The following is a 14,285-nucleotide window of genomic DNA, read 5'->3' as shown; positions in this document are numbered from 1 at the left end:
GGCGATTACACTGCAATTCGCGGCGCGATATTACTTTGATACACTACCTGCTGCAGCCGGCGCTGGGAGGCGTGCATTATTTACCAGGAGGCTGCCCGCGCCGCGCACCAGAGCCGCCAGCGCTCCGCGGGGTCTTTCCCGTCCCCGCAGCCCCGCCCCCGCTCGCTCGGTGCGGGGTCTGGGGTGGCAGCGGAGTGGAGCAGCCACCCTGGCTCCGCGTGACCTTTTCCTGACCGCAGTACAGGCCAGGAGAGGGACCAGTGGCAGCTGGCGATGAGGTTGGGGGTGGGCGCGTGGGGAGAAGTGCCGAGTCTGCGGCTTCTCGTGCTCCGAAAGAAACCTTCGGTCCCTCTTAGCCGTCCTAGGAGAACCCTTCTCCGGAGCGTCCAGGGAACCCCCGCGGAGGGCTCGCCCAGAACGAGCCAGTTAGCTGGCTCCCCGAGGCTGGCTAACTGCAGCGGCCGCATTAACCCTCCTCGGCCAGACTCAGAGATCCGGCTGTGCCCGCCAGTGTCGGGGACGCAGGGAGAGCAGGCTTCGCCCCTTCCTAGGTCCCTGGAAGCTGAGTCGGCTGCAGCCCAGGCCGGTTTTCATCCTCGCTGAGCGCCGGGGTTGGCTGGGGTAGGGACCGGGTTGGGCAGGCGGCCTCCTTCCGGCTCCCCCCATTATGGCTAGGCATCAGCATCTAGATTGCAGGTTTCTTCTGCTTGTATCCAAAGCGGTCCTTAAGGGAGATGGATTTCTGATTGAAATCCAGTCAATTGGCGCCGAGGCTGGCAGGGCGCAGCGTGAGCGCTCTTCTGGGGAAATTGCCCTGGGTCGGGGGTGTGCTTGTTGGCGGGGAGAAGACAGGAGCCGGGAGCCCTGCTCACAGCCCTGCTCTGGAGCCTGTGAACAAGCTCCGGTTGGTTGGTATCTGTGCAAGTCCCCTACAGAGAATCTGCGCTGCCTTTCCAGCTCCTTGGGATTGATGGAGCCGGAAGTCTTCCGTGGGAACCTCCAGAGGTCAGCGCATCCGGTCTCTGGCACCCAGTGTGTGGTTAATGAACCCGAGGAGGGGACCAGAGTCGGTTAACTGGAGGTGTCTGTTCTGTGGGGTGAAAAAGGATAGTCTGCTGTGAGTCCTGGTGGTTGATCTGTCCAGTTGTAGATCAGTGCTAACATCCTAGTTCCTGCTCTCTAGAATTTAGGAGAGGTCATTGTTCCCTGTAGAACATGCCCAGTTTAGGACATAGGTGGTGGAGGGTGGGGAGAGGCCCCCTGCCCTGTGGAGAGTGCCTGGGGTCCTTGTTATCTGCTTCCCCTCCTGGATGGTGACCCCCACTTCCACCCTGACCTTCCTTTCCCATCAGGAAGCCCTGGGAAGGCGTCTCTGACCCCCCACATCTCTCCCCAGCATCCAGAAAGTCCTTAATGTCCATGCTTTAGACTCCAGGTTAAACCTCTCCCTCTTACAGAGACTGACTTAAAATGCAAATTCTCCTGGGTGGGGGAATATACTTTGAATCTCCACTGCCTTCCAGTGGAGGAGTTCACTGGCCCTTCAAGAGCAGCTGGAGGAACTGGATGTGGAAGGGCTCCTGGGAGGAAGCCCGTGGGCTGGGGAAGGTGAAGGGTGACTGGTGCCCATACTCCACAGTTGTTTGGGAGAGAACATGGCTGTGAGAGGAAATGTGAAGACTGGAGTAGATTCCAGAAATGTCAGGAGCTCATTCTGTCTGCTCTTCCCGGGCCAGCAGAGAACATGTAATACAACATACTGTCTCTGTCCACTTTGGGACCTGAGATGAACATATTTTTAAAAGGAATCCCAGCTACTGCAGGAACAGGTGGTGCTGTGGGGGCAGCTGAGAGCAGGAGAAAGGGTACTGGCTTTCGAGCTCTAGGGCTTTGCCGCAGCCCTGCCCCTGTGTAGTTTTGTGACTGTGGGCAAGTCACTCCCTGCCCTGACGCTGGTTCCCTGGTGAGGAGTGAGTGGGTCCCAGGGAGCGCTGGGTGAGTCGAGGCCTCGGTGCCCCCTGCAGGTGAGGATAGACCACTACCCTGGTTGGCAAGGAAGACTTATTTTTCTACTTATTTATCTGTTCAGCCGGTCTGTTCCGGGCAGTCTTGCAAGCCTACAACAGCCACCACTGTGTTCATCCTTCTCTGCTGCATTTGATTGCCTGATTAATGTATTGAGTGGCTTCTTTGGTTGGAGCTGGTCCCTGTGTCCTCCAGCTTCCCTGGTGGCTCAGACTATAAAGTGTCTGCCTGCAATGCAGGAGACCTGGGTTCAATCCCTGGGTTGGGAAGATCCCCTGGAGAAGGAAATGGCAACCCATTCCAGTATTGTTGCCTGGAAAATCCCATGGACGGAGGAGCCTGGTGGGCTACAGTCCATGGAGTCGAAAAGAGTCGGACACGACTGAGCGACTTCACTTCACTTCCCTGTGTATCAGGAGGAGCCCTGCTGCAGGGTTGGGGGTGGTGAGACTTTGGGCTTGGAAAGAATCTTAAAGGCCCCCTGGCCCAGCAGCCACCAGGTGTTTCCGGCCCCTCCTCAGAAGCTTCACTTCTCGTCGTAGGAGGCTCAGTATTTCTCAGTGATTCACTCTTAGAAAGGTCATCCTTTTCTGGAACCAAAGTCCAGTCCCCTGAGTCACCCCCCTTTAATTCTAGCTCTTCTTCTTGGGAATAGCACACAGAAGGGATGGATTCTACAGGATTCACAAGACAGCCCCTCTGATAGTTCAGGGCGGCTATCTTGTCCATACCACACCCTGTATTCTCAGGGTTAAACCCGCCTGGCCTCCTCACACTGCCACTTCCAAGTCCCTTCACAATCTTAGCTCTGACTAGAGTTGATGACACTTCCAGCCTGGTGGCAGAGCCCCTGGTCTTCAGGGAGCTTCTAGTCTGGGAGATAGTCTTCCTACAACCCCAACAATGAATAACAAATTTGCACAGATATTTGGGACTGTTGGATTTCCAATTGGTGTGGCTGTTGGTCTAAAAACTTCCTCAGAGGTGAATGGGTTTAATCATTGGCCAGGGAGAAGAATTTTCCAATTCCCCCTGAAAAACTGTTCTGCCTTTCTCCAAGTGCTCCCACTGTCCCCTGGAAGGGATAAAGGAACTGGGGGAGAGAATCCTCTTCAATTCTCCCCTCCCTCATACAGCCATTATGGGGGGACCCCACTGGCTTTGGTGCCACCAAGATTTGGGGTAAGTGGGCCTGGGACCTTGGAGAAACCTCCTCAGCATCTGAGATGCCAGTGTTCCACTATTTCTCCTGATTCCTAGAAGATGTTCCTGGAGGGGCTGGTCTGCCCCAGCACAGAGTGGGCCCTCTGTGTTGACTCCTCCTCCGCCCGCCTGCAGCTCTTAATTTATTATTAACTCTGGAACTGACTTTGAAATTATGGGGGAGCATGTTGTTTCTTTCCTTGGCATCTCTTATGGTCCCCGAGGGGAGGCGAGCTGAGAGCGCCAGATACACAAATATGCTGTGAAAACCCTGTGGATTTGTGGTTCTAGCAAGGGGAAGGAAATTAGCTGTAATAAGCCGCTGCCGCCTCACTCGAAAGCCTCCACCACAGACCCTCAGAGGGGCCCCTGGCCCCCTTCCTCTGTTCCTTCACTTCCCGGCCACCTGTCTGGAGACCTCGGTCTTCAGGTTCCCCCTGCAGGACAGCAACCTCCCCCCAGCCCAGTCCCGTGACATCACTGATGGGGATTATCAATATCCCCGGGGCCTGTGGGGAGAAGGAGGCGAGGCCACGGGCACACAAAGAAAACGGTCCCTGGCCTCTCCCTGAGCGATTAGCTTGAATGGTGGTAGGACAAGCAGGTGGAAGTCAATTTTCATTCTCCTAGAATTACTGGAAGGGAGAGGGTTATTTGGAAGTTTCTGAGAAGTGAAAGGGATTCATTGGCCCCCCAAAAAAGGATCAGTAGGCGTCTGGCCTTTCTTTTTTCCTCTCCCAAGTAGAACCAAAGGCTAAAACTCATAAGTGACTACCCCGCAGTGGCAGCTTCACTTAGGCAGAAAATAGACCCCAACTGTGGCTGGGATGATGGAGGGAGCTGGTTCTAGCCCTCGGCTGGCTAACCAGTTGGCCCACCGTGATCTGGGCTCTGCCTTCCTCTCTGGCTTGTGGTGCAAAGAACAGGACTGAGTCATGTGGCAGATGTTATGTTCATGGCACTGAGCAGGTTAGGTTTGCCTGCTAATTTGCTGTGTGACCACTGATGAGTCACCTGACCTCTCTGGGCTTCTCTTTTTTCATGTATAAAAGAAGAACATGGGTGAGATGAGCATGGCATTCCTGGGATGCAGAAGTTATCACAGTGGATCACACTGCGACTCAAACATACTTTCTGCTGGGCCCACCAGCCAACGTGCTGTCTGCTGAAGCTTCACACTGATCCTGTAAAAGGAGAATTTTACATCCAATGGGACAGTCATGATTTTTCACTACTAACGGCTATCTTTGTGATTTAAAACCTTGTCAATAAAATTTGATTCCTAGCAATATTGTTGTATCTTTTTACTTCAACATTTACTAAGATTTTTTTCCCCCTCTTGGAGATACAGCCAGATGTAATGGTGACGAGTGTAGCTCAGGATACTGACCTCTTACTTGACTATGAACCTTGGCTCTGTCACTTACCAGCTATGTGACTTTCAGCATGTTCCTAACCACGTTCCTAAACCTTGGCTCTGTCACTTACCAGCTATGTGACTTTCAGCATGTTCCTAACCATGTTCCTAAACCAGCTATGAACCTTGGCTCTGTCACTTACCAGCTATGTGACTTTCAGCATGTTCCTAACCATGTTCCTAAACCAGTCTCCTCATCTATAAGGAGGAGAACATGATATTTCATAAGTTTGTGATCTGAAGGGCTTAGAACAGTGTCTGGAGCATAATAAAGGCATATTCAATAAATGTTGGGGATTATAATTGCAATGCAGAATGCCTCTAAACATTTCTCAGGAAAGGTGTGCTCTTTGTTTTCATCATGCTGGGTTCTGAATCTTTGCTGTAGTGATCAGTTAGGAACACAACTTCGAAAATCCCGAGAGGAACTGATCTTTAAGGTATGCTTCCAGCGAGAGTGTTGGGAGGTGGGGGGGGGGTGTTCCTGGTTAATAGAATATTCTGGTTAACTGAGAGGAGCTGTTCCTTTTAGTTTTGTTCCCTTTGTAGTTGAAAAATTTATCTGAAATGCACAGACCTCTTTCCTTGCTTTAGCCAGCAGGGTAATTAATAACCCATTCTGTGAAGGCCTCGAGGTATTATTGGAAAGAGTCCTGGCTAGGCTGGGGGAAGGCTGGCAAGTCTGTTCTGCCTCCACCCCTGGTTTCCACATCTGTAAAACTGGGGGCCAGGGGATGAGGCCTGGAGGGAGCCTGGGCTTTCCCTTCTCACAAGGAGATATCAAGTGGGATGGGGTTCCAAGAGAACTTTGTAAACTCTAAAGCTCTGGGTACGCAAAAGTATGTCTCACTTTCTCCAGGCAGACTCTGCTCCCTGGGAACCCATTTCTGAGACAAGAAGTCACCCCATCCAAGGCCTCTCTAGTGGAGGCCCAGGAGATGGCCTAAGGGTGCTGGGCTGGGGACTTCACCCCAAGAAACAGGATGTTGTTTTGCTCCTTTTTTGTGTTCTTTTCTGATCTTGCTTTGTGCTCAGTCCCTTCAGCTGTGTCTCTTTGCAGCCCTATGGACTGCAGCCCACCAGGCTCCTCTGTCCATGGAATTCTCCAGACAAGAGTACTGGAGTGGGTTGCCATTCCCTCCTCCAAGGGATCTTCCCAACCCAGGGCTCAAACCTGCATCTCCTGTGCCTCCTACCTTGCAGGCGAGTTCTTTATCACCAAGCCACTGGGGAAGCCCAATCTTGCTTTTCCTAAGTTAAAATAAAAATCCAGTTAATGAACAATCTCGTGAACAGAGACTTTACAGACTGGATGTATGTGTTAAAACATGAAATGCATGTATGTGGCATTCCCTCTGGGCCCAACCTTGACCAAGGTTTTCAGGGTTCATCCTTATGTCTGGCCAACATCACATGCTTTACTAATGTAGTTGTTCATTCATTGGACAAGAATTTATGGAGAACCAGTCAACAATGTTCTAGGTGCTGGGGAGATAGCCGTGAATAAGACCGACAAGTCTGTTCCCTTGTGGACCAAACACCCAGATGAGGAGAGACTGATAATACACAGAGAGATATAAGAAGGGGGAGTTTAGGTTATGAAGAGTGCTGTGAGGTAGGTAAGTCATGCGGATGTGATGGGAAGTTACTTGGGGGCTAGGTCACTTCTTCAGATCAGGACAGATTCTGAATGGGCAACTTATGTAACAGAGATTGTCCTAAATTCTTTCTCTTTAATAGAAACACACTACCATACATATGAATGATGGTAGTTAACAATGGCTGAACTCTTGCTGGTGCCACACCTCTTCTGAATGGGCTGCAAGCATCATCTAATCCCTCCAACAGCCCCATGAAGAAGATACTGCCATCCTCTCTTTACGGATGAGGAAATTGAGGCACAGAGAGGTTAAGTAACTTTCCCAACATCACACAGCTAAGAATGAGTGAAACTAGCATTTGAGAGGCCTAATGGATTTATGAATATTGTTGCTCTTGGGGGGCTACAGTATAAGCATTTAAACTGTCACTGGAATAGTTACACTCCATTAAGTAGTCTTCATTCAATTTGACCCATTTTCGAAATGCATTTGGTAATTTGTAGGTTTTATTTCATTTTAGCGAAGAGGGCTTCTCTTGGGAATTAATTGGAAGGCTGGTGGTTCAGAGAGGTTTGTAATTTCTAGAGTGGCAGAGAAATCATGAAGCTATGGCGTGGGAAAGCTTCAAAGGCTGCGGAGACCATCTGGCCCAGGTCACTTATCATGTAGACCAAGAAAGCGCGTCTGGAGAGATTATGACACGTACACATCACACGCCGCACATGCTCAACACCCCCCCCCCCCCACTTCAGGCCTCCCTCCAGCCTCCCACACAATCTGAGGAGCATGTCAGATCTATTAAGAGTAACCCAGTGTAGTGTTCAAACACAGTTTCAGTCTATTTATCCAGGGAAACACGGCTTTGGAAGCAGCAAACATGCCCATTTGTTACTATTTGCAAAGATGGTGTACACCAAATATGGGCTTTCTGTAAACAAATTAAAAAGTAATAAAGTGGCCCCATCTGCATACTAGAGCGCCGTACTTCCATTTTAATGAAGCTTGCTCCCGCAAAGCTGTTTTGATGGTTTGTCAAACAAGCTGAAGCCCTTGGCTGAACATGGAGCTGTGCTCCTTCCTGCAGCCCTTCTTCCCTCCAGTGTGTCTGGGGCACCCGGGATGGGTCGGCTGAGGAGCTGGGTGGGATCCTGGGCCATCTGCTATGCTCAGGAGACCGGACAGGTGCCAACAATACTGTTCAATAGCAAGCTACGAGGTCCCAAGACAGTCCACACGAGTCACACGAACAGTAACAGTAGTAATAATATTTCATCAGTGTTTGCCGAATGTCAGGGGGCTGGAGATCGTCTGTCCTCTCCTCCCAATCCACCCTCTGCCCTCTGCCCTGGCACCTCCCTCTGTGGACTGCATCACAGGGCTCCTTGTGAAGTGAACCCTGGTTGGCATTGCCCAAGGGAGGGGGTTGAGGTAGGTATCTCGGGCTACAGCGGCTGCCTCCTCAGTACCCGCGGCACCTGTCTCAGCCCCTCTCCTATAGCAGAGTTCTACCTCTGGGCTCTTGCTTCTTCTCTGTGCCCCTCTAGGCTGATGGGTGCTAACAGCGCCCCAGTGTTTCTAGCCCTGGGGTTCTATACACTCCCTCCTTGCTGCCTTCCTTAACTCTACCCACCTCTCTGCAAAAACCCCCTTTGGTAAACTCTCCTCAGTGGTTTGAATAAACCATCTGTTTTCTGCCAAGACCCAGATGAACACAAACTGCCTGAATTAAGCCTTTACAGACAGACACTCCATCCTCCCAGAACAGCTCTGTGAGGTAGAGGCTGTGATTAGTCCCATTTACAGATGAGGAAACAGTGGTTCAACTTGCCCAAGGCCAAAAAGCTGGCAGAATTTGAATCCAGACTACCCATCAACAGAGATAAACTTTTAATCATCACCTCACCTGCTGTAGAGGAAGACTGATGCCAGTCCTGTGTACCTTTGGGCACCTCCAGAAAGGGGACTGGCCCACCTGTCATTAAATCTTTTATTTACAAACATTTATGGAGCACCAGAGCACCAAGCACCGCAGAAATGATGCTTTTGAACTATGGTGCTGGAGAAGACTCTTGAGAGTCCCCTGGACTGCAACAACATCGAACCAGTCCATCCTAAAGGAAATCAACCCTGAATATCCACTGGAAGGACTGATGCTGAAGTTGAAGCTGCAGTACTTTGGCCACCTGATGAGAAGAGCCAACTCAGTGGAAAAGACCCTGATGCTGGGAAAGATTGGAGGCAGGAGGAGAAGAGGATGACAGAGGATGAGATGGTTGGATGGCATCACTGACTCAATGGACACGAGTTTGAGCAAACTCTGGGAGATGGTGAAGGACAGGGAAGCCTGGTGTGTTGCAGTCCATGAGGTCGCAAAGAGTCAGACATGACTTAGTGACCAAACAACAACATGGAGCCCCTGCTGTGTGCCAGGCCCAGCACTGGGCACCAGGATTTAGTGCCCAGTTCATCTTTTCTATGGAGGAGACCACAGCCTGCTCCCTTGGTTCTCAATCACAGCAACATGTCAGCACCACCTGGGGAGTTAAATGGAATCAATACCCTGCCGCCCCACCCACAGCCAATTAAGTCAGAATTCCTTGGTGGTGGAGTCAAAGCATTAGTGTTTTAGAAAACTCACTAGTGAGTCTACTAGTGGACCAGACCCAAGGGCACACTTGAGTGCCACAGTGGGTCAGAGCAGGTTGAGAGAATTTGCAGCTGAGCTGGTTGGGGATGTGGAGAGTTTGGAAAGATGGAAGCTGGTAGATGTGAGCCTTCTAGGCCGGGGAATAACTGGCCAGAGTGTTGGCGATTATTCATTCAATAAGCACTAGTTCAAACTCAATTTCAAGCAATCAGTGTAGTTCATATGCAGAGATGGACCTTACGGCTCTCACAGCTTGGGAGCTTCCCTCTGGGGTTTGGGATAAGGCTGGGCAGTGGGGAGCCATCCACGCTCCTCTGTGCTCTTGAAGCTGGAGACAGGCCTGTGAAAGCTGCTGCCTGAGCCTGAGGCCAGACCTGGAAAGAGGCTGTGGCCTGGACAGAACCTCCTTCAGCCTCCACTGCCCAAACCCCGACTCTGGATCTCAACAGGTCTTTCCACTGCTTGCCAGGACTTTAATTCTCTATCTTGCTGTCCACCCACCCAGACAGGATGAAGGGAAATTTTGAAGTGTAACAGCCAGCATTTCCTCCCTAGAGCAGACACGAAGCCTAAGTCTTGTTCCAGGAGAGAAGTGAGGTGCCACCCAGGAAGGAGACTGAGAGGGGAGACACAGTCCTACCTCAGGGAGCCCCAGACTGAGAGGAGACATAGCTCTGCCTCAGGGAGCCCCAGTCTGAGGGGAGACACAGCCCTGCCTCAGGGAGCCCCAGTCTGAGGGGAGACACAGCCCTGCCTCAGGGAGTCCCAGTCTCAGGGGAGATACAACCCTGCCTCAGGGAGCCCCAGTCTGAGGGGAAACACAGTCCTGTCCTCAGGGAGCCCCAGTCTGAGGGGAGACACAGCCCTGCCTCAGGGAGCCCCAGTCTGAGGGGAGACACAGCCCTGCCTCAGGGAGTCCCAGTCTCAGGGGAGACACAACCCCGCCCTTAGGGAGCGCCAGTCTGAGGGGAGAGAAGACTCACCATTTCTTCAGAGCTGGAAGTCTGAGTGGGGAAATAACCATAAGGAGTGAGACTCACCCCCATGTATGGTTAGGACCAGATGCTCTCTGATCAGGAGCCCTGCTGGGATACTCCTGAAGTGAACAGGGACTTCTGGTTTCCACTCAACACTCCACTGTCCCCAGCAGCAGTGACCACCCCATCCTGATAAAGGCCTAGGCCAACCCATCCAAAAGGCAGAGACCCTAAAGGAACAGTGGTGGCCTGAGGCCAGCCTCTTGAGGGAAAGAAGCCGAGCAGCAGGTGACTTCTCTCTGTGTCTGTTTCTCTCAGGAGGGCAGCAGAATGGGAAACAGGTGAAGAATGAAGGAGGATAATGTGGGAGCCGGGATTCCCAGGTGACTCAGAGGTAAAGACTCTGCCTGCCTGTACAGGAGCCTTAGGAGACACGGGTTTGATCCCTGGGTGGGGAAGATTCCCTGAGGGAGGAAATGGCAACCCACTCCAGGATTCTTGCCTGGAGAATCCCCATGGACAGAGGAGCCTGGTGGGCTACAGTCCATGAAGTCACAAAGAATCGGACATGACTGAGCGACCGAGCACAAACGAAGGTGGGAGCTGAGCTGGGCAGCCTCAGCTCAGACTTCCTCTTCCAGAAAGCTCCCCATCCCCCAAGACTTCTGCTGCTGCTCCTTCCAGACACCCTCTGCCCCTCCCCTTCACCGCCATGTAGTCCTTCTGCATCATGTTTGATATCTACACCACCCGCCCCCACAGGGCCCACAACGACACCAGAAAGACCAGCAGCTCGTAGTGACAACTGACATTTACCGTATGCCTGGGATTGTTTGAAATCAGTCTCTATTATTATGTAATGCTCACAACAGCATTAAAAGATGGTTTCTGCTATTATCTCTGATTTATAGATGAGGAAGCAGATGCACAGAGAGGGTAAGCCATTTGTCCAAGGTTGCGTAGCCTGTAAGCACTCGAGGTTGGACCCTAGCAGTCTCTGCTCTTGCTGGCTCAGCCTTCTGCCTTCTGGTAAAGCATGTGGATTAACGAGGGGTAGATGTGAGACAAAAGCTTTGGTAGATGGAGTTAAAGGAAGCAGGCCTACATTTGTAGCAACGTGGATGGACCTAGAGAGTGTCATATTGAATGAAGTAAGTCAGACAGAGAAAGAGAAATATGGCATCCCTTATATGTGGAATCTAAAAAAAAAAAAAAAAACATGAACCTACAAAACAGAAAGAGACTCACACACTTAGAAAATGAATTTATGGTTGCTGGAGGGTTGTGGGGGGAAGGGATAGTTAGAGAGTTTGGGAAGGTCATGTACACATCGCTGTATTTGAAATGGATAACCAACAAGGGCCTATTGTGTAGCACATGGAACTCTCCTCAGTGTTACCCACCAACCTGGATGGGAGCAGGGTTTGGGGGAGAATAAATACATGTGTATGTATGGCTGAGGCCCTTGGCTATTCACTTGAGACTACCACACCATTGTTAATTGGCTATACCCCAATACACAATGTTTTTGGTGTTGAAAAAAAAAAAAAAAGATAAAAAAATAAAAGGAAGCAGGCCTCTTCTCTGTGCCCCTTTGGCTGTCTGTTGCTGGGAAGGATTGATTTTAAGCTGGAACTAATTCAGATTCTGTTTCCCCTCCTCCCTCTGAGAGGCTGAGGTTTGGGGCTTGAGGCCCTGCTGGCCTGGTGTAGACGAGGAGCGGGGAGGGTCATAAATTAACCACGCTCCGAGACTGGCAGGTCCACCCAGCCCTGCACAGATGGCAGCCCAGGGCGGGGGCAAGAAACTCTATAAGGAGCTCCGGATTGGCTGTATCTGGGGCCAGGGTCGGCTTCCTCTCTGCTCTCCTGCTGGAGAGGAAGGTGAGTCAAGGGTGGGCTTCCAGGTGGCCCAGGTTGGGCCAGGAGGAGTGGATCGGGCAGCCTCTAGGCTGTGTACGATGCCCTTGCCAGAGGAATCACCCATGGTTAAGTCTGTAGGAGTTTAAATTGCCACTGACTCAGGCCCTCCCACGGAGAAGGCGATGGCACCCCACTCCAGTACTCTTGCCTGGAAAATCCCATGGACGGAGGAACCTGGTAGGCTGCAGTCCATCGGGTCGCTAAGATTCGGATACAACTGAGCGACTTCACTTTCACTTTTCACTTTCCTGCGTTGGAGAAGGAAATGGCAACCCACTCCAGTGTTCTTGCCTGGAGAATCCCAGGGACGGGGGAGCCTGGTGGGCTTCCGTCTATGGGGTCACACAGAGTCGGACACGACTGAAGCGACTTAGCAGTAGCAGCAGGCCCTCCCTGGGGCTGGGATGTGTGCCTTAGCTCATTCAGTCCTCAAATCAGCCCTGTGTAGTGGGGATCGCTGTTATCCCAGTTTCTCTATAGGTTCAGAGAGGCTGAGTTGCACGCCCAATGTCACACAGCCTCTGCAAACTGCAGAGCCAGGGTCCTTGACCACTAAGTATGTATCTTGCGGCCAGCCCACACAGCTGCGCCTGAGCCTCAGTTTCTTCTCTGGTCTCCAGTCCCCAGGGGAAACAAAGCCCTACCTGGAACTCCAGCCTCTGAGCCTGGGGTCCTGACCCTTTTCGCCCACTTGGGCCCCTTGCTCCCTTTCCTGCTCCCCCAGAGGATCCACTGCAGGGATTAAAGAATGCTCGCGCCTGAGTCTCCAGATGCCTGAGACAGAACTCAGCATGGTGGTTCAGAGCGTGGATCCTGGACCATTTTGGCACTGCTGCGTGTTATCTAGCTTTGCTGGGCCTCAGTTGCCACACTTGCTAAGTGGGGGTGAAAGTCTCCAGTTGGGTGGCCTAGGAATCTGAACGTGTAACTCTCCAGGTGGATCTGATATCCGCTAAAACCTGACACCTCTGCAGGGAGAGGGGAAGGCTGGGCACGTAAATTGTTTGGATGGATCTCAGTCACAGCGGATCAGATCTGCTAACCCTGTGATTCTCTGGCCTCTCCCCCTTTCACACTGAAATCCTGCTGAGGACAACTCTGGTGACCCTGCCTCCCCTCACTGCAGTGCCAGTCTTTGAGTTATGCTTCCCATAATCACCCAAGTCCTCCTGTATGACAAGGAGCCTCAGGTGTCTCCATCGCAACACTGAGTCTCTCTCCGTAGAAGCAAATTAAATGGTTCCCTCTGACAAGGCTTTAGGGGAATCAGTGGACATGTGTGAGAGTGTGTGTGTGCTCCCACATGTCTGTGTGTGTATCACTCTGTGTGTGTGTGTGTCTGCATATGTTTCTGGATACATGTGTACACACACTCTCAGAAGCAGCATCTTTCTGGTTATGAAGGGCCTTGAGCTTGTGTTTTCTGTCTGAGTGGTGGCAGCTGCCCTTCAGAGTTCAGATCAGCTCAGTTTCCCAGCACCTCACTTCCCAGGGGCCTGAAGACCCAGCTTCTGGCCTCTGTGCCCTCTGGAGCTGAGACTGCTGTTCTTTAACTATTTCTTGCCTGAAGTCCAGGGCAGCATCTTCCATTATTAACTGCCTAACAGGCCAGCACAGAGCCACAGGCTGAGGCAGCAGAACTGAGAGCCTCTGGAGGTCACCTAGGCTGAGTCCCTGGGGGAGAAGTGTAAAGGCCATAAAGTCCACTTTGAGATCTGTCCGCTGACTGTGTGGCTGGCTAATAGCTCTGAGCTTCAGGGTCATCACCTTTACAATGGGGACAATAATAACTATGTTATGAGGTTGTTAGGAGGATGTGAAAGGTCAAGAGCCCAAGGTCTAGTTGAAGAGACAGACTCATGATCAGATTATAATATGGTAAGAGCCAAACTGGAGGCTTAGATGGTAAAGAATCCACTTACAATGTGGGAGACCTGAGTTTGATCCCTGGGTTGGAAAGATCCCCTGGAGAAGGGAATGGCTACCCACTCCAGTGTTCTTGTCTGGAAAATTCCATGTACATAGGAGCCTGACGGGTTACAGGTCCATGGGGTGCAAAGGGTTGTACAGGACTGAGTGACTAACACACATTTTTTTTAAAGGGCCAAACTTGTCTTAATAATAATAGCAGCATTTAGTGAGATCTTACTGAGTGTCACAGGCTGGGCTAAGTAAACACTTTACAAGCCTTGTTTAATCCCCACACCAATCCCATGAGGTGGTTTCTGTCATTATACCCATTTCACAGATGAAGACACTGAAGCCCAGAAAGGTGACTTGCCCAAGCTCACACAGCCAGCAAGAGGCAGAACTGGGATTTGAACCCAGGCAGTCAACTCTTGCATAAGGAAGGACAGAGGAAGGTGGAACAGTTCTGCCTAGATAAGTGAGGATGGAGGACAGCAAAGGTCAGGAAGCTCATTCTGGTCTCTGTGATTGTGATGAGGGGTAGACATGTCCCCCGAAGGACCAGGACGAGGAACAAAGGCCCTG

At 51.5% G+C, this 14,285-nt stretch overlaps 1 long non-coding RNA gene across 1 annotated transcript; it reads right to left on the bottom strand.

The window, feature by feature from the left end:
• Positions 1-853: 853 nt before the first annotated feature.
• On the bottom strand, positions 854-10,070 carry LOC129647629 (uncharacterized). The gene is made up of 3 exons (XR_008712396.1): positions 9,877-10,070; positions 5,842-5,896; positions 854-1,090 (listed from the first exon to the last, which is right to left on the bottom strand). It is a non-coding gene; the product is annotated as an uncharacterized LOC129647629 (long non-coding RNA).
• Between the last annotated feature and the right edge of the window lie 4,215 nt (positions 10,071-14,285).

This window comes from Bubalus kerabau, chromosome 3 (genome assembly GCF_029407905.1).
Source record: "Bubalus kerabau isolate K-KA32 ecotype Philippines breed swamp buffalo chromosome 3, PCC_UOA_SB_1v2, whole genome shotgun sequence".
NCBI lineage: Eukaryota > Metazoa > Chordata > Mammalia > Artiodactyla > Bovidae > Bubalus > Bubalus kerabau.
Note: the sequence above shows the minus strand (reverse complement) of the source record. Positions and strands in the feature narration are given on the sequence as shown.